Source organism: Peromyscus leucopus, chromosome 2 (assembly GCF_004664715.2).
Source record: "Peromyscus leucopus breed LL Stock chromosome 2, UCI_PerLeu_2.1, whole genome shotgun sequence".
Taxonomy (NCBI): domain Eukaryota; kingdom Metazoa; phylum Chordata; class Mammalia; order Rodentia; family Cricetidae; genus Peromyscus; species Peromyscus leucopus.
The window spans coordinates 151,399,334-151,420,164 of record NC_051064.1 but is presented as its reverse complement, the minus strand read 5'-3'; the positions used below and the strand labels follow the sequence as shown (position 1 = coordinate 151,420,164).

The 20,831-nt window shown below is 47.5% G+C and overlaps 1 non-coding gene across 1 annotated transcript; it reads left to right on the top strand.

The window, feature by feature from the left end:
* The first annotated feature begins 6,669 nt into the window (after window positions 1-6,669).
* On the top strand, window positions 6,670-6,793 carry LOC114702648. Its single transcript, XR_003736023.1, has one exon. It is a non-coding gene; the product is annotated as a small nucleolar RNA SNORA31 (small nucleolar RNA).
* The last annotated feature ends 14,038 nt before the right edge of the window (window positions 6,794-20,831 follow it).

The window sequence follows — 20,831 nt, the reverse complement described above, 5'->3', positions numbered from 1 at the left end:
AGGTGCAGATACTCACCACAGGTGAGTGAAGAGAAGGTGGTGAGTCACACACAGGGCTCTAGTCAGTGATTCACCAGGTCGATCATGATGGGCACAAGCTTGAGGCCAGCCAAAGATGGCCACAAACACAGGTGAACACCCATGTGATTCCATTCTTCAGGAATGTTAACATCTGTACCTTTAATGGCACAGCATTTTATAACTTACCCAGAGCTAGGAACCAGAGGTAGGGATGCTGACCACAGAGGCTAATCCTCCCATTTTGTGGACTTGAAAACCAACCTTTGAGAAAGATGTGACCCCCTCCTCCTAGGTGAGGAAGGGCCAGTAGCCAGGACTAAGAGGAGATTGCACAATGTTCTTCCTCCTCAGAAGTCAGGTGTTCCCCCAGGGCCTCCAGCTGTCTCATTCCTAATTCAGAGCTTGTACAGGAACTGCTAATAATGGTTCCTGATGGAGAGAAATGTTATTCTATTAACATATTTGCATGATAATAGGAACTTAAGGCCTTAATGGGGAAACTCCGGCCCCAGGGAAGGCAGCTGAGCAGGGACATGGAGAATTTGAGGCTTGCTGAACTTGAGAAAAGTCATGGATTCCTCTTCAGAAAAGGTGACATGGGCAGTTTGTGCTCACATGCCAGGAAGCCACAGTCATTGCCTCCCACCAGCCTTCACGAGGCAAAAACTAACCCCCTAATAAAAGACAGTCACCAGACTTTAGCCCTGCTGGCTGTGGACAAGCATGAAGGACCATGCCTGCACAGGAGGGAGACACTTTTCTGTAACTTATTAATGCAAATAATAAAGTTGGAGCACTCTTTGGTCTCAGCATAAAGTATGGAGGACCTCACTGGGAACCAGCAGGAGCCCCCAAAGCTTTCCAGGGCATCCGCTGGGGCAGAAGATGCCTCCACCGCCATTGTTTGTCAATGCAAAATCAGCTCTCACCTCAAAGGAAATATGAAATAGTTTATCCTGAAGCCAAATATGGATGACTGTGGTGATCTAGGAATGAGGTAGGCAAGCACAGGGGGTGGCTTAGCAACCTGGGACCCCACTTGGCTTGGACCACATACACATCCCTCTTACAACAGTGAACTCAATCACCTAGGACCTTCATCTCATGTGCTGTGTACCCGCATCCCTTTCCAAACAATGTACCAAAATCCTTCTGGCAGCATGGGACCCCCATCCACATCAGGCTGCCCACAAACCTGCTCTAAGAAATGGAATTCTACTCCCCTTAGCAACCCCTTGTAATACCCCTTTTCCATTTAGACAAGTCCATAACATATCCTAAAACCAAGGGAGATGGTCCAGTGTGGCTTAGAGTGGGTTGTGGTGGTAGGGGGCAGGGTGCAAGTTCAACAAGGCAAACTGTGTCCTCTAAGTGAAGTTTGGGGGGAGTCCTTGATTTACAGTCGTATCTGTAGACATGATGTGGTGCGTGTGAGATAAAATGAGATGCCTCAAGGGAAGGCGTCTGAGTCTCTATCTTTTTGCTGTGATTAAACACACTGACAAAAGCAGCTAAGGGGATAAAGATTTGATTCAGCTCACAATTCCGGGTTACAGCTCATCACTGCAAAGAAGTCAAGGCAAGCAAGGACCCGAAGCAATGAGTCACACCCAGTCAAGAGCAGGGAGAGAAGAGTGCATGCATGCTCACCAGTGCTCAGCTCACCCTCTGGGTTTTGTTCAGCCCAGGGTCCAGCCATAAAATAGTGTTGTCCACATACAGGATGGCTCTTCCCACCTCAATGAACTCCATTAAGAAAATCCCTCATAGACACACCCATAGACCAACACATCACCAACAACCGCAATAACAACCATGGTGATATCATGGCTGAGGAAGTAGAAATTGTGGTTGTAGTATGAGATGGTGTTGTGGTAGTTGTCATGGTGATGGTGGCTCATGATGTTATTGTGGTTGTTGTAGATTTTGTGGTTGTTAAAGAACCAAAGCACCCTCATTTCAAGCAAGCCCCTCACCCCAGCTTGAAACAGGCCTGAGTTCCATAATCCTCAGAGCTGCTGTCATAGGTCCCAGGACAAAATTAGGATGTTTAAAGAGCCATCTGGTAGCAACTGATTAACCATAGAGTACCCCACGCCAGAGATGGTCAAAGTAAAAAGTCAGGATGTTTAAAGAGCCATCTGGTAGCAACTGATTAACCATAGAGTACCCCATGCCAGAGATGGTCAAAGTAAAAAGTCAGGATGTTTGAAGGACTATCTGGTAACAATTGATTAACCACAGAATTCCCCAATGCCAGAGGTAGTCTATAAAGTTTGACAAACAACTGGTTAAAACTACAAAGTAAGATAACACAGAAATTCTGAAAAGCCCCTAAAACTTGAGCCAATCAGAATTGTACCCATACTAGCACCCCTAAATGATGTAACCCTATGGTTTTTGCCTTTAAAAACCTGAGCTTGCAGAGGGGTGGGCACCTCTTCTAGCCTCCGCTGTGTCGGGGTACTTGACCGAGGTCCCTGCACAGCTTGAACTGTTTCAGTAAAGCTTGCTTTTGCATTTCGGTGAGTGTGTGTCTCTGGTGGTCTCTTTGGGGGGCGGGTGTCTCACGTCCGGGGTACAACAGTTGTATTATATGATGCTGTCATGATGATGGCTGTCAACAGTGTCATTTTTTTGTGGATGGTATTGTGGTTGTTGATGATGTAGCTGAGGAAGAAGATTTCACGGTTGTGGTATCTGATGGTATTCTGGTGGTTGTTGTGAGGATGGTTGCTGATGTTGTGCTTGTTATTGGGGCTTTTGTAGATATCATGATTATGGTATATTATGCTGCTTTGATGGTGATTGGTGCTGTGGCTGTTATTGTGATTTTATTTTTAGATTGTGGTATCTGATGACATCATAGCAGTGTTTGTCAGGATGTTGGTTGTTGGTGCTGTGGTTGTTGAGGTTGTTGCATCTGACGTGGTTGTACCATTTTTTTGGCCTTTGGACTACATATATGTTTTCAAGTGTTCGTACCATGGCCCCTTTCTCAGCTACACTTACTTACTTTAATTATTAGTAGAGGAGTTAATTAAAACAAGAAATTTCTACAAATCCTACAAATCCCAGAGAGCCATCAAATGCCCTGCCCCTGTCATTTATCATACTTTCTGTTTACAGGCAATGATCCAGCTTTCAATCTCTGTGACAATGTTCCAATCCCAGCCAATTTAAATAATCTGCCAGTAAAAATTCCACAAGCCGCTCACAAACACTTCACAAGTCTGAATATATAGCACCAACTGGATCTAATCATCGCTTTCGCTTGTTGAATTCTGTTGGGAGGAGATGAGCGACACACAATGTCGGCATTGATTTGTCTCATGAGTCCTCTGCTTGTGTGTGGCATCTCTGAACCTCCCATTCCCTCTCCTAATTTCCCCGTCATCTTATTTACTTGGAAATACTCTGCAGAGCGACTTCGGAGAACAGCTTGGTTCAATACTGCGATCAGCAGAGGATCTTCCCCAAGGACTCTTAATTTGCCAGCAAGCACAGGGCTGTCCTGTTGTTGAGAAAACAGGAAGGTGAGCAGCTGCTTAACCTTAGGACGTGTGGGGTCACTGTTGAGTTTCAGTTTCTTCATTGATATTTTGGGGATTAAAATACGAGCCTGTAGGTGTATCCTGGAGATTGCTTTGAGTTGATTTTATATTTAATTACATGTATGTATGTGTGTGTCATACGTAGGTATGTGCATGTGAATGCATGTGCCCAGAGAGGTATTGTGTCTCCCTAGATCTGGATTTAAAGTCATTGTGTGCCTCTCACTGTGGATGCTGGGAATCAAAGTGCTCTTAACTGCTGAGTCATCATTGTTGTCCCAGAGCCCTGAAGTTTTGAATGCAAATCCTGAAACACAGAAGCAGCTGGTATAAGGGAATGCGCCATATCTTCTAGACCCACGGTAACCTGAGTGGGGGAGCCTCTCTAAGGACATTTCCCATAGGCTCCCTCTTCCCACAGAGTAACCTCAGCAAAATCTCTGCTGTCCACCCCAGGGGTCACAGTGACTGATTTGGTGATGGCTTTCCCCATTTCTCCATTTGTGTGTGTTCCTTCAGCTCTCAGCTGGGTGGGGTAGAGCCAACTGTCCTTCTGGCTTTGCCTTCCTAGGATCTGCCCCAGATGTGTGCCAACCCATGAAGGGCTCTCACAGCTGGGAGATGTCATGGGTTGAATTGTATCTCCCCAAAACATCTGTTCAAGTCTTAGTCCCCAGGTTTGTGTATGTGACCTTATTTGGATAAAGGACCACAATAGAGGTCATCAAGTGCAAAAACTAGTTTTAATTGTCAATAAAATATGGAGTCATTTGGGAAGAGAATCTCAATGAGGAGTTGAGCATGTCTGTCGGGGATTGTCTTGGCTATGTTAATTGGTGTGGGAGGATCTTCCCCTTGTAGATGGCACCATTCCCTAGACAGGGTGTCCTGGGCCCTTTAAGCGAAGAGAGAGAAGGGAACAATCACAGACATGCATGCGTCTGTCCCTCTCTGCTCTTGAATATGATGTGACTACTTGCCTTGAGTTCCTGTCTCAACGGCTTTGCAACTGTAAAATTAAATAAACTCTTTCTACCCAAATTGCTTTTCGTCAGAGTGTTTTTATCACAGCGACAGAAATGGAACTGGGACATCAAGCTAGGATGTGACCGTACGGCTGGCTCTAATCCACTGTGACCGTATCTTTACCAAAAGGTGAAAACTGGTAGGTACAAAGACACACACAGACCTGAACCTGGAGAGGCTGTGAAGATGGAGATGAGCTGAGGCTTCTGCAAGCCATGAGTGCCGGTGATCTGAAGTCATAGGGATGGCTGTCTCAGGCCCAGACCAGACCAAGGGTAGGATGTAGGCCCTCTGAAGTGATGAGGTCGGTGGTCCCAAGCCCAGATCAAGGGTAGACATGGGTCCTTTGCAGCAGTGAGGTCAGTGGTCCCAGACTCCTTGCTCAGCACTGTGGTTTGTGCTGGTCATGAAATTACCTTCTAGTGCTTAGGAGCCATTGAGTACATTAGTCCTCAGGCCTGAACCTGCTGAGTCCCACACAGGGTGCTCAGCTCTGGATTCAAAGAGCAGCTCACCTGGGGTGCCAAGCTCCCCTAAAAAGGTAATGTTGTGAAAGAGCTGGCGTGGGAGCAATTTGTAGTAATAAGCCTTTGCCACCCGCCATCTCCCTCGGCAGAAGCTTAAAATATGGCAGAAACTCATTTCATGGGAAAGATGATAGCAAGCTCAGGGCACTGGGAAACCGAGACCTCGGAATGAGATCTGTCTTCATCAGAACCAACCTGTTTAAGACAGAAGTGTTTCTGGTTCTATGAAGAATATTTGCATATTTTTCAAATTCTTAACAGAGAAAAATTTCGAGGTGTCAGGCTAGGAGCCCTCAAGACAGCTGCTATTCCCTTCAAAATAAACGAGAGGTGTCATTTTTAATGAAGGAAGAAAAAAGACGCCTCTCATCCCCAGCTGCCTCCTTCCCCCCTCACACTGGGAGCCCTGTCTGCCAGCTGCCTGGAAGAGGGAGTAGAAACCAGGCCTGGAGCCGTGCCGGCCTTCTTAGGCTTCACAGATTCACCCACCAATTTTCTCCTGAACTTGAGCCTGTGCAGGCCACATGGACCTTGATTCCATGGGTGTGGTTGGTCTCAGCTGGAGCATTGTGCCAAGAAGCACCGAGTCTCCTTAAGCTGGCTCAAGCCCAGGCTCTGTCCTTGGACATCAGCAACACCAGAAGGGTAAGCTGCCTCCACTGGAGGTGAAGTAGATGGTGCAGGAAGGCTGCCAGGACTCCCTGAGATGGGAGCTCCTCGTGTCCATGCAGAAGAGGAAAAGCCTAGAGGCTCCAATCTACACAGAACTGATCTCACATATCTGTGCAAGCAGGTGGGAGACAGCAGGGAAGCCTTGTGATGAAACACTGTTGTCCCCCGGGGATCGAAGTGACCACATAGTACTTGTGTTCTGACCCTGCTTCCTGTCTGCCTAATATTAGGGCCACCAAAGGGGCTACCAGAAGGCTGCTCCTGTAAACCAGACAATGGCCAATGGCAAGCAGGTCAAGTTTATTTCCTTGGCCTGTGATGGGACGTCATGGCAGGCAGCATCTGAAAGTGGCCCGAGAGTCCCAGCCTCTGACTTGTGTGTCATCACGGTGAAGGTGGTGGGTCTGACCTAATTAGGTAAGCCCTTTTGAAGAGGGTCCCAGGGAAGACAGGGTACAAAGCAGCAGAGACAGAATCACGGGACAAGGACCTGTAGGTGACAAGTCCCCACCATCAACCATACCTGGCATCATTATCAGGCCAAGAACCTTTGATTAGTCAGGTCATAGGCCCCAGTAGAGAAGCTACTGTTATTATCCAGCTAAATTCAGAATTATGTCTACAGTATTAAACCGATCCCTGGGCCTGTCACTGTCCCTGCAGATTAACGCATCTCTCAATCCTTAGCAGTTAACACAGAGACTCACAACCAGTCAGAGAACATGAGACTGTTGAGTGCTCAGCCTTAAAAAGGATGTTTGCCCCCTGATGTTGTGAGCAACTGAGGAAAAGCCTGGCTCGCTCATCTTCACCCTAGCACCAGCCTACCCTCCAGGAGCCACTTCCTGAAGCTCAAGAGTTCATGAGAACAGCATCCACACATAGACCTTGAACAGCTTGAGGCTGTTCTGTGCACTGGGATGCAAAAGAAAACATCTCCATGCGCTTCCTGCCTGTCTTGTGGCAGTCCAGATTGAATTGGGGAGTACAGGTAAAAGAAAAAAAGAGTTCTTGAGACACAACAGACCAACAATGGGGCTGGTAACAGCTTCCAACACTACAGCACATGTGCATTGTGTTACAACCACAGTGAGGTGGCCTGCTTCTGGTCCTGGTGGCATAGGTCTTACTGATAAAGACTCATGGGCACATGGACCTGCCTTGGCCCTGGGGTCAGTTACTATGGCCTCACAATTTTCTGCAGCTTAGGCTCTGGGGTAAGAGACCACCCCCCCCATTTGAAGAAGGGAGAACCATGTCACTAAAGGTGCCCATCCTTGTCTTAGCCCAGAGAGAAAGTTCTTGGTATCAGAACTGGTTCCCCTGCAAGCATCAAAACTGGAACTGTGTCTGAAATCCCCAAATGCCACCCAGTGTGCCTGACAGATTACAGTTACATCTTTCCTTGTACATACCACCCAGAAGGGAAGTGCAATGACTACCTGTAGGGGCTGAGAAGGACAGAGAGGAAACCGATCACCACATGCTTCTAAACCAGCATGGAATATAGGGTCACCTCAAACTCCATACTTCTTCCACTTCCTGTTCCCCCAGCCCTGAACACTTCCCAAATCCTAAATACTATCATGACTCAAGTCCCTTCAAGTTCAGTGTGTCCAACTGCTAAAGTTGGGTCTAATTAGCCAGTCTTAATTGATATTAAGATAAATAACTTTTCAAATGATTTCCCCCCATGAGATGGAGACTTGTCGGAGGGCAACCATCCCTAATTTAAATCAATGAATTAAAACAAATGTGATTTAGTGGTTGCCGAAAGGAGAGGGAAATTTTTAATTCACTAATCAACTCATCCGTGTTGATGGTGGGGGAAATTCTAAAACACATTAATCAGCTGGGGACAGAGCCGTTCACACGGCACCATGCTGGCAGGGCCATAAGGAGGCAGGACTGATTTAAGATGCAGCAAGTCCTGAGGGTGTGCATCCCTGCAGCTGGGGCTCCCTCATCTTACCAAGTTTTTCTTCACACTTAAGAAGGCTGGCCCTGTGGCTGGAGAGATAGCTGAGGAGTTAAGAACACTGGCCGCTCATCCAGAGGACCAGAGTTCCATTCCCGGCACCCATGTTGGGCCATTTACAACCACCTCTAGCTCAGCTCCAGGGTCCTTGACACCCTCTTCTGGCTATACGCACATGCCACACACACCCCTCCCTACATACATAAAAATAAGATAAAATGAATTTTTAAAGAAAGTGTCAGTCTTCAAGTAAGATACTCACTGTTTCTAAAAGTCAGACCAGTGGAATGGTTTAAGAAGTGAAAGTCCTTGGTGTGCAAGCTTGATGAACTGTCCCTGGATTCCACGGTGGGAAGAGAGGCGTGGCTCCCAGAAGTTGTCCTCTGACTTCCACTTATGCTGTGGCATGTCACATCTCATTTATGTAGGTACACACCATAGCTGTACACAAATACTTTTTAATGGGTTAGCAAGACAGCTTGGCAAGTAAAGGCACTTTCTGCCAAGCCTGACGACCTAAGTTATTTGATTCCCAGAGATCCTGGAGGCCCACATGGCAAAGAAAGAGAGAAGAGACTCCCACAAGCATGTACACCACACACACACACACACACACACACACACACACACACACAGACCAAATAAAAAAGGGCCAATGAGATGACCCAGTGGGTAAAGGTTCTTACTGGCACTCCTGAGCACTTACACCTGATCCCCAGGATCCATACGGTAGAAGAGAGAATTGACTCCTGGGACTTGTCCTCTCATCCTTGTCCCTGACACACAAAATAAATAAATAAGATGTAATGAAGAGCAGAGGTGGACACACATGCCACCTAATCAGTCATCCTGTCTCATATCTCATTTTATACTCATGCTTACACCAGAGAGTGAGTCTCTAAAATGTATCAAACTAGATATTCACACCCAAAATCAGACTTAGCCAAGGCATGTGAAGTCACAGACTTCAATGAGGGAATGGGAAATGGAGAGACAGCCCACATCCTGCAGCGTGAGCAGGTGTGGTCCAAAGCAGACTCTAGAGGCAAAGGCATAGCACACATTCCAGGGCTGCAAGGTGGGGGCTGGGCTGCCTGGCTCTGCTTGTGTGACAACTGGCATGCTATGGGGCTTTCACATGCTCTCCTTGTTTATGGTGTCTCTCTCCGTTTTCTGAAAATGCCACTTTTATCTGTAGATTCCCCGCCTGGTACGAGTTGTGAAAAGTGAGAGAAGACTGGATCTATTACAGATTTTTTGTTGTTGTTGTAAGCCACAGAACTTGACACAAACTGTCTGAAGCAAAAATAGGAATTTATTGGCTCCTGCGATGGGAAATGTTGGGATGAATTCAGCTGAAGGCAGAACTGTAACCAAGAGAAAGTAAGGAGCTCTCACACGTTCTGAGCTCAGCTCTGCCTTTCTCCATCAGCTCCTGCAGAGCACTACAGCTCTCCAGCACACAGGCAGGGCGATGAGCCAGCTCTGGCCTCCACAGACTTTAAGTGGAGCAAGATTAAGACCAGTCTTTCCTAGAATCCTAGCTTTAAGCAATTCCATGGTCCCTGGAGTAGCTGCTCTCGGTGTGGCCATCAGGTGAGTGGTTTGACTAGTCTGCATCATGGCGCCAAGGTGCTAAACCCTCCACATGTCACCAATAGAAAGAGCTGATACCTTCCACCTGGGCATGCGCACTGGCTTCCAGAAGCTTAAGGAGATCAGGGCAACTGGAGAGGGGCAGATAACGTGCTGAGGGCCCAGAAGATGTGCTGGGAACCTGTCTACCCTGAATCAGACAGGCCAGAGAAGAATCTGCCTGCAGCTAACACTTAAGCTGGACTCCTGAGTTGAGGATGTCACCTGGATGGACACAGAGATGGGAGAGGATGGACATGGGCTCAGTGTGTGTCTCCTCAGGGAGGTGGTATGTTATAACGTGAGTGGGACAGGGTCTGATGTGGGGTGGCCTTCCTCCTGCTTTTCAGACACTTCTAATGGTGGCTGGCATTGGCTCAGTCTGTCCTGTTGTTCTGCTGGTTTCAGCCACTTGTGTGGGTTTCATATACTCTTGTTCTCACATAAAAACCCAAGCCTCAGTCCTGTGTCAGAGCAGAGTCCTCCAGAGGGAACCGGAAGGTCATGTTCATTTCAGTGTTAGCAGGTTACAAACACAGCTTCATGCTCTAAACAACCCATGCCAGGGACATTGCCTGAGCTGGCTTCTGTACACTGTGTACCCTATTAGGACCCAGCTCAAGAGCCACCACACCCACTTTGGTCACAGAGATTTCCGGTGTCAGCTGGCAACCCTCAGCTTTGACTGCCTGGGCTCTGCTCTGCCCTTGGTGTCAGTATTAACCCTGACCTTGGTGACCAGGCGGGAGTAGAGGAACGGGGCTGGGGCCAGGATGTGGCTCTGGTCCTGAAGTCAGCAGGTCTGGAAAGTTGTACAGCTTTTCTGAGCTTCAGTCTCCCCATCAGTGAAAGAGAAGCCTGACTGGCTGCTTCCCTGGGCTGACACAGGAACAGGAGAGGAGAGGTGAGATGCGTGTGGCCTTTGGAGGACAATGGGAGACAAGTGTGTGGCCTGTTTGTGTAAACAGCACAACGCTGGCAAGCTCTGAGTGTGCAGAATTTCACACATCTTGAAACTCCTGCTAGAAATCTTGGCCTATTCATCCATCCATTCATTCATTCATATGACAGAGCATGTCTGTCCTTCTAGGTGCCGGGCCACATGTAGAAAATCTGTTCTTTCATGTTTAAGCCCTCTGAACATGGGAGATGAGTGGAAAGCTGACCTCTGTCCTGGACTTTATTATGAGTTAACTTGAAAGTCTGTCCCCACTGAGGGCTTTGAATGCAAGGGGAAGGTGTCTTGTTCAAGCTAGTTCAGATTCCAAGGTAAGCCATTTCTAAGTTCCTAAGCATGGCTCTGTTAGGAGGCCCTAAGCTTAGCACCCAGGGTCCTTGGGACAGAAGCCTCAGAGCTTGACCCTCAGGTCTCTGACATCTTATGGGCTATTCTCCAATCAAGACTCCCCAGTGGCTCTCAGCCCCAGGATTTCAGAGTGTTTCAGAGCAGGCCCATGCCCTACCCTATCTGTAGTGTCTTCCTCCTAGATGCTTCTATGACTGGTCCCAGCATATCTTAGGAGGTCAGGTTAAGCACATTGACCCTCGGCTTCCCCACTGTTAGCAGGTAGCTGGTTGGTCAAGGTAACTCACATGGATGTTAGTGGGACTCTGACCAAGTGAATGAATGAGCTATCTCCTTGGCTCCTGTGACAGACTGAACAGGTAGGCATACGGTGATATTTTATTTGTATTAAAATGTTATTTGTATGTTAATAAATAAAGTTGCCCGGGGGTCAGAGCTATTAGCAAGCCATAGGAAAGCAGGGCAGTGGTGGCATATGCCTGTAATCCCAGCACTTGGTAAGCAGAACTAGGTAAGTCTCTGTGTGTTCAGGGATATAGTCAGTATTGGATACACATGCCTTTAATCTCAATACCAACCATAGAAAACCTGGAGGTCTATACAGACAGGCTGTGATGAGGCGGTCATGTGGTTGGGTTTACAACCAATGAGAAGGCAGAACAGAAACTCTATATAAAGACTTTAACACAGGAAGTAGCTCTGGTTCGGAGAGGTAGGACCACCGCAGGAGGAAGGGTTTTAACTCTTAGCTCTGACCTCTTGGCTTTCTTCTTTGCATTGGTTCTGTGTTTCTTATTTAATAAGATGGTTGGTTACATCTACATAGGCACATCAAGCCTACTTCCTCCCCTTCCTCATTGACAGGATGGATGTGAGGGTCAAGTTATATATTTCCAGTAAAAGTTGTCTATAGGCTTTGGAGTTCCATATTTTTTTCCAGCCATGCTTGTCACATTTAGGTGCTCTCTGACACCAGCAGGCCTCGTACTATCCCCAGTCACAACCCCAGGCAGAGAAAAATGCATGTGATCATTTCCCATGCTCACTTCCCTTGACAGATGTCCTGTTTTCAAATCTTCATTTTCTATCAGTTGAAAAAAAAAAGAAAATACCAAAATTTCCACTCCAACATTTTGAAGATAGACAGGGCTTCCCTAGGCCTCAGTATCAGGACCTGTTTCCTGGTGAACCAATTGGCAGAGTTACACAATGCAGTGTGAATTCAAAGGTCATTAAACCAGGCACACTAGACATTATGATACAAACTCCTTCCTGGGGAGTCATCTCCCAGTGATGCAGCCCCCAACCCCTGCCAGACTGACATTCCCATGTGGGCCACCAAGCCTTCGAGGAACAACACTTGGTCTCTGTTGTTGGTGGCGTTCTGTAATTGATCAAGCAGATGCTTGCCTCCAGCCAGTCTATCGCCACTTGGGTTATAGAGGCATTCCGATGCTCTCTGTCACTTAGTTATAGTAAAACACATCAAGGGACCAAAGTTCACAATAATGACCACCCTGCATTCTAATCCTTTCCTGGCCAAATGTGTTGTCAGAGAGACACCAGCCTTAGCAAGCGCTTTCAGATGTGACATGGAAGGGAGCTGTCACTTGTGGGGTTCACAGACTGCTGGCAGCCAGGCAGCCCTGTGCCTCCCAGTTAACACTGAGATGCAGCATGTCCTGGTAAAAGAACCTTGACAGGAACTAGTCACAGATCTGAGAAGTGGCCCCTACGCCTGGACTCAGAAGGGCTGTTGCTGGCTGCACATCCACAGTGGGAAACAGACAGATTCAGGCTGGAGCAGAGTGTCACCTGGGTGTGTCACAGTCATTGTGGACCCACAGAAGACTCAGAATTTCATCTGAGATCCTACCTCATCTTCAGCCAGGGTGAGTTCATCCTGAGAACACAGGAGCCTTGAGGCTCATGTGCGTGAATGAGGGCTGGGTCCTCTGAACTTCTGGAGATGGGAAGAGTTTGCTAATGGAGCCATCTGTGTGGCTGTCGAGGCCCAGTCTGTGCCCAAGGACTCCTCTATGCCAACATGCCTTTCTGTGCAGTCCTTGATGTCCATGTTCAGGTGGTGCCAAGGCAGAGGCGGCGAGATGGCTGCTCTTGCTCCCAGCCTCTGTAATACGGAGATAGATGGAGACATTAAATGGGTAGATAAATCTTCCCATATCTATAGCAATATCCAAGCATCTGAAGCCAGATCTGTAACCATGTATCTTTATATCTGCTGCCACCACCACCCCCAGTCAGATGGATAGCGTATTTCTATCTTTGTTTAGAGAGATGCATCTCCACAGCTGTAGACACATCTATACAGACAGATTTTAATCCATGTATATAGACAGATGTGAGATGTAAAGACACAGACACATTGGGAAGACATCTGTTAAGAAGTTTTTTTCAAGGATTGGCTTCTGTGACTTCTGGAGCCATCATTGGGAAATGGGCAGTTATTGTCGGGAGGGTCATGCTCGAAACTCAGTCAGGGGGCTGTCCCCACATTGGGCTTGCTCAGCCTGCTTACTTACAGTACCCGGTAGCACCTGCCCAGAGGTGGCACCACCCACAATGGGATGGATGCTCACACATCAATCATTAACCAAGAAATGCCTTTATAGACTTGTCTACAGGCCAATCTTATAGAGGCAATTCCTCAATTGAGGTTCTCTCTTCTGAGGTGACTCTAGTTTGTGTCAAGTTTACAAAAACCCAACCAACACATTGAGGATAATCTGCTTAACTTAGAATCAAGTGATTCTAAACACATCTGCCACACACCTCCACGTGGCGTTCAGATTAGCTTGTGTGTGGATCAGTTGGTACCACTGTTTAGCCAAGCTGTCCATCAATCTGACCATCACAGGAAATGGATGAAAGATGTTCTAGGTTTAAAGATGGCAGGTATGTTGAGAAATGACATAGCAAAAATACTTTTATGTAGAAGTTTCTATCAGCTCTTCAAAATCTTGGCCGTGCCCCTGTTCTCAGGGTGCACTAGGTGGCCATGGGTTGGCTCAGGAGATAGACAGTATACTGGCTTGCATTCTGGCTTCTGAGGTTCCAGCTCCCATAGATGCTAGCTCTGTGGAGCAGAGGTGTAGAACAGACACACCGTGAATCCCAGCTCTGTACTCTGCCCAGCTGGGCTGTGTGGAAGCAGGCACATGTGTGTGTATGCTCCCCACCCCACACTGCCCTGGGGCTGGGCCACCCCAGTGGGGCAGAAGTGCTCAGAGGATAAGAAAATGGGCATGGCACTCAAGGGTCAGCAAAGGACTGCAGAGGCCCAGGACCCCTGGTCAGCCTGTTCTCAAGCCTGGGGAACCCTGTGTGAGGAGGAGAAACCTCCCATGTGGGCCCCACTTCTGCTGTGAATGTGTGTGACTCTCATTGGATAGTAAATAAAGCTGTTTTGGCCTATGGCAAGAAAGCTTACAGCCAGGCAGGAAATCCAAGCAGAGATAAGAAGGGTGAAGATGGGGAGACACCAGCCCGCCACAGAAGGAACAACAAGATGTCAGCAGACCGGTAACGCCATGGCCAAGTGGCAACACACAGATTTAGAGAAATGGATCAATTTAAGATTAAAGAGCTAGCTAGCAAGAAGCTAAAGCCATAGGCCATCCAGTTTGCAATTAATATAAGCCACTGACTGATTATTTCATAAACAGCTGCAGAACCGTGATGGGAGAGATTTGTCCAGACTGCAGGGCAGAAAAAGGAAACTTCCCTCTCCTCACTTCAGTTGTGGAAGCAGGTCAGGCAGTTCCACCCTGCATCAGCACCACATGCCCAGTGTTCTCTATCATTTTCTTTGAGGGTTACAGAGAAGGGAACTGGATCTACTCAGAGTCCCTGCAGAATGGTCCCAAAGCCCATCTTACCCAATCACCTGTCTCTCTAGGAGGAGACCCCAATATTTGCTTTCTTAGAAGGAAGCGGAGGAGCAGAGGTACCTTCAACCTTTCGTGGCTGTCAACAAATCTGGTTCTTGAGCCCAGGAACCTTGATGTCTAAGTTTTCAACCACTCTGCCATGTCTTCCTCATGACCTTATCAGTTTACCAAATCTTAAATTACCTCTTTGGTACAGAGATGATCCTGTGTAGCACTGGGCTGGTCGCTCCACCTCTTTGAGTTCTGTTTCACCTGATTAACTGGGGATGTGGCACAGTCTCCACGCTAGGTAGCCCCCGGTGGGCATGTGGCTTGGCGGATGTTTCTGGAGACTGTGAGTACTTTTGCAGAGGGGAGGGAATCAGCTTCCCATCCACTGCTCAGATGCATTGGCTTACTTGCCACTGCATCTGCATTGCATTTGCTCACTGCATTGCCCTGCACAATAACCGGGATCAGCTCATGGCTCATGAGGTACAGTTTTAAAGCTGTATTTCTAAATCACATTTTTTTCCTGGCCATTTCCCACGAAGATTGGAGAGAAATCCACTCCATTGTCTCTCCTGTTTGCTCTTTGCTCGTATTGGTATTTCCTAGAACTGAGGTCCTAGCCGTCTAGAGTAGAACCTGTCTGTGTTCATCGCTGGTTGTAGCTATCCAGGCTCAAAGCCCCAAGGTTAGAAGCCTCTGTGGCCGGGCTTGGCCATCAGGCATCTCCAGTGGCCCCTGAGGGTGTTGCAGATATTGGCTTCTAGGGACCCTGTCCTGGTCCTGTCCTGGTGGCTCTGCCTCGGCACATCCGATGTGTGAGATTCAGACCATACACTTCTCTTATTATCATAGGCTCCAGTGTTATCCAGAAGAACACAGCCCTGATGGCTTCTCTTATGAAAACAGCTCCTGCCAGCCTCACACACTGGCTCCCTTGTGACCTGGTCTCTCCAGTAGTCTAGGAGCCTGGGTCACTACAAGGACTATTCTCTCTTTGTTTGGTAGGTAAAAGGAACTAAGGCACCATTTCTTCCCCCTTTCTACCTTATTTCTCTTCCTCCTCCTTTTCCCTTTCTCCTCCTCCCTTGTTCCTTTTCTTTGCTTCATTCAAATCTGTGACTGCAAAACATCTGTAGTGGTTAATGCTGCTGCTGGTGGTGGTGATGGTGGTGGTGGTGATGATGATGGTGGTGGTGATGGTGGTGGTGATGGTGGTGGTGGTAGTGATGGTGGTGGTGATGATGGTGTGTGGTGGTGGTGATGGTGGTGGTGATTGTGGTGGTGGTGGTGATGATGGTGGTGGTGGTGGTGGTGGTGGTGGTGGTGGTGGTGGTGATGATGGTGGTGATGGTGGTGATGATGATGATGGTGGTGGTAGTGGTGATGGTGGTGGTGATGGTGGTGTTGGTGATAGTTGTGATGATGATGGGGGGGTGATGAGGATGGTTATGACAATGGGGAGGGTGACGGTGGAGGTAGTGATGATGATGTTTGTGATGATGGTGGTGGTGACTGTGACCATAATAGTGTTAATGCTCAGGATGATGGTGATGATAAAAGTGGTGATGATGATGGTGCTGGTGATTAAGATGATGATAATGATGGTGGTGATGGTGGTGGTAATGATAATGGTCCTGTTGATGCTGCTGGCAGTGACTGGTGGGCGGCTCACACTGCCACATCTACAGACAGGCATAGGAATGGAGTAGCTGTGGTTTTTCAAAGACTTCAGAAGCCACTCACAGAGTCTCTTAGCCACAATATTTTGGGCAAGTCTGAGAGTGGAATGAAGTCCATTCTAGGAGTTCAGCAAGAGTAAGGAGAAAGCCTGTTGCTATGGAAACTCGAGCTTGGCACCACATGCAAATACCTGTCTCCCTTGAAACCTGCCTGACAGTGATGCTGAGTGTAAAATACAGAGCACAGTAAAACGGGTTTTTAACTTTTACACTGGGACTGTGAGAGCCGTGCTGCTGATTAATTATGCACAAGTGCTCAGAGAGGCAGCCGGTGGAACGTCTGCAGGTAATGGCCTTTTGACAAATTCCCTCCAAATCTTAATTTTTTAAGGGGGATTTTTTTGAGTAAATAGAATAAGGAGAGGCAAGCAGGTCCATTTACAGAGGCTGCTCTGTGGACACATTAGCCGGGCTTTCGCTGCACACATACTTCTTTCCCTCATTAGTGTGACAGGAACATGGTTCTGAGGAGCCAGTGCTGAGGTCACCTGTCCTGTCATGTGGATCAGGCCCCATCCCACAGGGCAGGGGGCAGGATGTGACTCAAAGAAATGAGGAGTGTGGGAGGGGCTTTCCCAGGACTAACGGCTACACTTGCAGTTTCTGCCTTGGAGAAGACGCCACTGATCCCAGGAATGGAGCCTACGCTCATCTGCAGGGCTCAGAGAGAAGGTGACCTGAAGTTGGGGTACCTTGGGATTCAGCAGGGTGCTGACTCCTAAGAGGCTTCAAAGGGCACAGAGAAGAGACGCCTTGGCTTAGGGGGCTCTTGTGGAAGACTACAGAATGTCTGTCTCTAGTGAAGGAGGAGACCAACCAGTAAAATAGCTCAGTCAGTAAATCAACTGCAAAGACCTGAGTTTCATCCTAAGAACCCACCTGAAAACCCTGGGCACGGTGGCATATGCTTGTAATGCCAGCGCTGGGGAGTCAGAACCATGTGATCTCTGGGCTCAATGGTTAGTCTAACCTGACTGAGGAGTTCCAGGCCAGTGAGAGACTCTGGTTCAAAGGAGAGACAGCATTCCCGACAATGACACCGTAGCTGTTCCTGGCCATTCACCATGCACACACATGTGACCCATGAACACACTTGCTCACACATACAAGTACACACACCTGCGTTTAAAAGGAGATAGAAAGGGACATTGGAGTATTAGGCATCAGGCAGGATATTCAGGCAGAATGTTGAGCTAAACAGAAGATGTGTCTACAGTCCCCTCCAGTACTCTCAGGTAGGGCTGAGTGTCCCTGGATGCAGGAAGAAGTCAGAAGAGTGTGGATGTGTCTTTGGTGAAAAACTAGCTCCAGGAATCTTCCAGAAGTAGATTTGGAACTGTTGGCTGGCAGAGCCCACCTTATAGAGTCCAGACCCTCCTAGAAGGCAGAATACCAAGCAGTGGACACGGAATTGAGAGTCATGTGTGCTGGGTACTTTTCCATCAATTTGACATTAGCTGAAGTTGTCTGAAATTGAGAGAACCTTGACTGAGAAAAGACCTTCATAAGATCCAGCTGTAACATCTTTCATACAGGAATATACTCTGTATGCTACCAAAATAGAAATGTAAACATCCAGCCAGCCACAAAGCCTTTAGTGATAGTCCACTGTGCTCACAGATCTGTGCCTGGTTCAGCCATCACCGCAGAAGCTTCCTTCTGCAGCAGACGGGAACAGATACAGAGACCCACGGCCAGACACAGAGAGCAAGAGACTTTGGAACACAGCCATCAACAGGAGGTCTCCATCAAATCCCTCCCCTCAGAGCTCAGGGAACCCTGAGGAAAATGAGGTAGAAAGATTGTAAGAGCTGGGGTGATAGAGGACACCAAGAGAACAAGGCTCTCTGTACCAACATGAGCAAAGCTCATATGAACTCATAAAGACTGGAGCAGTGTGCCGGGCGGTGGTGGCACACGCCTTTAATCCCAGCACTCGGGAGGCAGAGGCAGGCGGATCTCTGTGAGTTCGAGGCCAGCCTGGACTACCACGTGAGTTCCAGGAAAAGGCGCAAAGCTACACGGAGAAACCCTGTCTCGGAAAAAGAAAGAAAGAAAGAAAGAAAGAAAGAAAGGAAGAAAGAAAGAAAGAAAGAAAGAAAGAAAGAAAGAAAGAAAGAAAGAAAGAAAGAAAGAAAGAAAGAAAGAAAGAAAAGAAAGACTGGAGCAGTGTGTACAACGCCTGCACCAGTCTGCGCCAGGTCCTCTGCATATATGTTATTATGTCATGGCTTCTGGTTTAGTTTTTTTTTTTTATGGTATTCCTGAGTGTGTGAACAAGCTAGTCTCTGACCCTTGTGCCTTCTTTTGGGCTCTTTTCCTTCTGTTGATGGATCTTCCCCAAATTCAACATGATAGGCTTTGTTTTATCTTATAATTTACTATCATATTTTATGATTACTTCTTAGAAGTCTGCTCTGTTTAATGAGAGACAGAAGGGAGTGGATCCAGATGGGAGGGGAGCATGGGAGTCACTGAGCTGAGCAGAGAGGGCAAACTGTAATCAGGATACTATATGTGAGAAAGAATCTAATTTTAATAAAAAAGTGACCATGTAGACAGATGGGGTCACATATCAGAGAGTTTGGGGGGGGGAATGATGTCATTATTTTATAATCTCAAAACAGTAAAAAAAAAAAAAGGTTAAGATCACTATATGCATGTCTGAAGTGGAAATATTTTAAAAAACATGTAAATTAAATAATTAAGAACCTTGAAATAATAACTCTAACTTCATAGAGGCTTCTGTAAAGAACTTCTTAACAATGCTGCTAATCTCCACAAGCTGAGTGTTCATCCTCTCAAGATATCATCATACTTGACTATCGTCAGTTATTGAAAAGGTCAATTTCAGTTATAAAAATCCAGCTGTGGGGCATTTTCTTAATTAGTGACTGATGTGGGAGGGCTTAGCCCATTGTGGGTGGTGCCATCCCTGGGCAGGTAATCCTGGGCTCTGCAAGAAAGCAGGCTGAGTAAGCCATGAAGAGCAAGCCAGTAAGCAGCATCCCTCCATGGCCTCTGCATCAGTTCCTACCTCCAGGTTCGTACACTGTTGTGATTCCTGTCCTGCTTTCCTTCAGTGATGGACTACAATGTGGGAATGCAAGCCAAATGAATCCTTTCCTCCTCAAGTTGCTTTTGGTCATGGTGTTTCATCGTAGCAATAGAAACCCTAACTAGGACACCATGGGATCCCCAGAGTTCTGGTGGAGCAGAAGTCAGGTTACAGGGGTACAACTGGGCATCAGAGGACCTTCGGGATTCTTGTGGGGAGGAAATATGTTGAAGATGAGAAAACAGACCCGAGACAAAGCCACGTGTTTCTGTAGAATAACTTTCTAGAATGAGTCTCATGTCTCCTTTACAAATGAAGATGCTGAGGCCCATTGAGACACCAGGGTCAAAGCTTGGGGCTCTGTAAGTGGAGTGACCAGCTGTTTGGGGTCTTTTAGTATCTTGCTTCCTTATACGCCTGAACAAGGAGCATCTCCCTCTTGCCTTACTATTGGCTGCAAACTTATGTAGCATCACCTCGTGTAGCACAAAGTCAGGATCTTGTTTTCTAGAATGGCTGTAATGGCCAGATGCTTGCTGGACAGGAGGGATCAGGAGGCTAGACAGAAGAGGTTGTGAAGGGCAAGCTGTTCTTCGAATGATGGAGTCAGGAAGGACACACTGCCCTTTGAGTTCTCTGAGGGGGTAAGTGATACCTGGGACAGAAAGGGGCACAGCATCCTGAAAGCAGGTAGCAGAGTCTCTAACAGAGTCCAGCTGTGATCCATCTCTCGAGTCCCCCCAGATGTCCCCATGAAGAGCATACAGTGAGAGTAACAGATGCGATGCCCCTCTCAACTTTCATGTGCTTGAGTCCTACTCATCAGGGCCCTGGAATGTGTTATTGCTGTGGAAATGGGACGTTTCAGATACTGTTAAGAAAGATGGGTCATATCGGAGTCATGTGGGTCCCTAAGCAGTATTTCCTGTTTCCTTATAAACCTGTGGCGTGCAGGCACAAGAGCAGACAGAATGACAGGCTGTGTGACAGTTGGGGGGATGCGTGTGTGTGTGTGTGTGTGTGTGTGTGTGTGGTCATGGGTACACACACAAGTCTGACAAACCATTAGACACCTGAAGGTAACAGTGATGTGGGGTGGACTCTCTTGACACCAGCAGAAACAACCAGTCTCTGACCTTGGGATTTGGGGACCAGAGCTGTGTGACAATGTTTTTGTTAGCTTGGCACCTACACTATGGTTCTTCTTAATCCCTAGGACCCAGTGTTGAATAAAATCACCAGCCATTTCCAAACAGTGGCTTCAACCAGGCTGGAGAAAACGTGGTCAAGAGTGGCCAGGATGGTCATGTCTAGGGGTACAGTGTGACGAGGGAGACTCAGCAGGATGTGGTGTCATCTGCTCACTTGGGATGTCCCTGCTATTTGCTTGGGATTGTCTCTTAAAATTTAGAT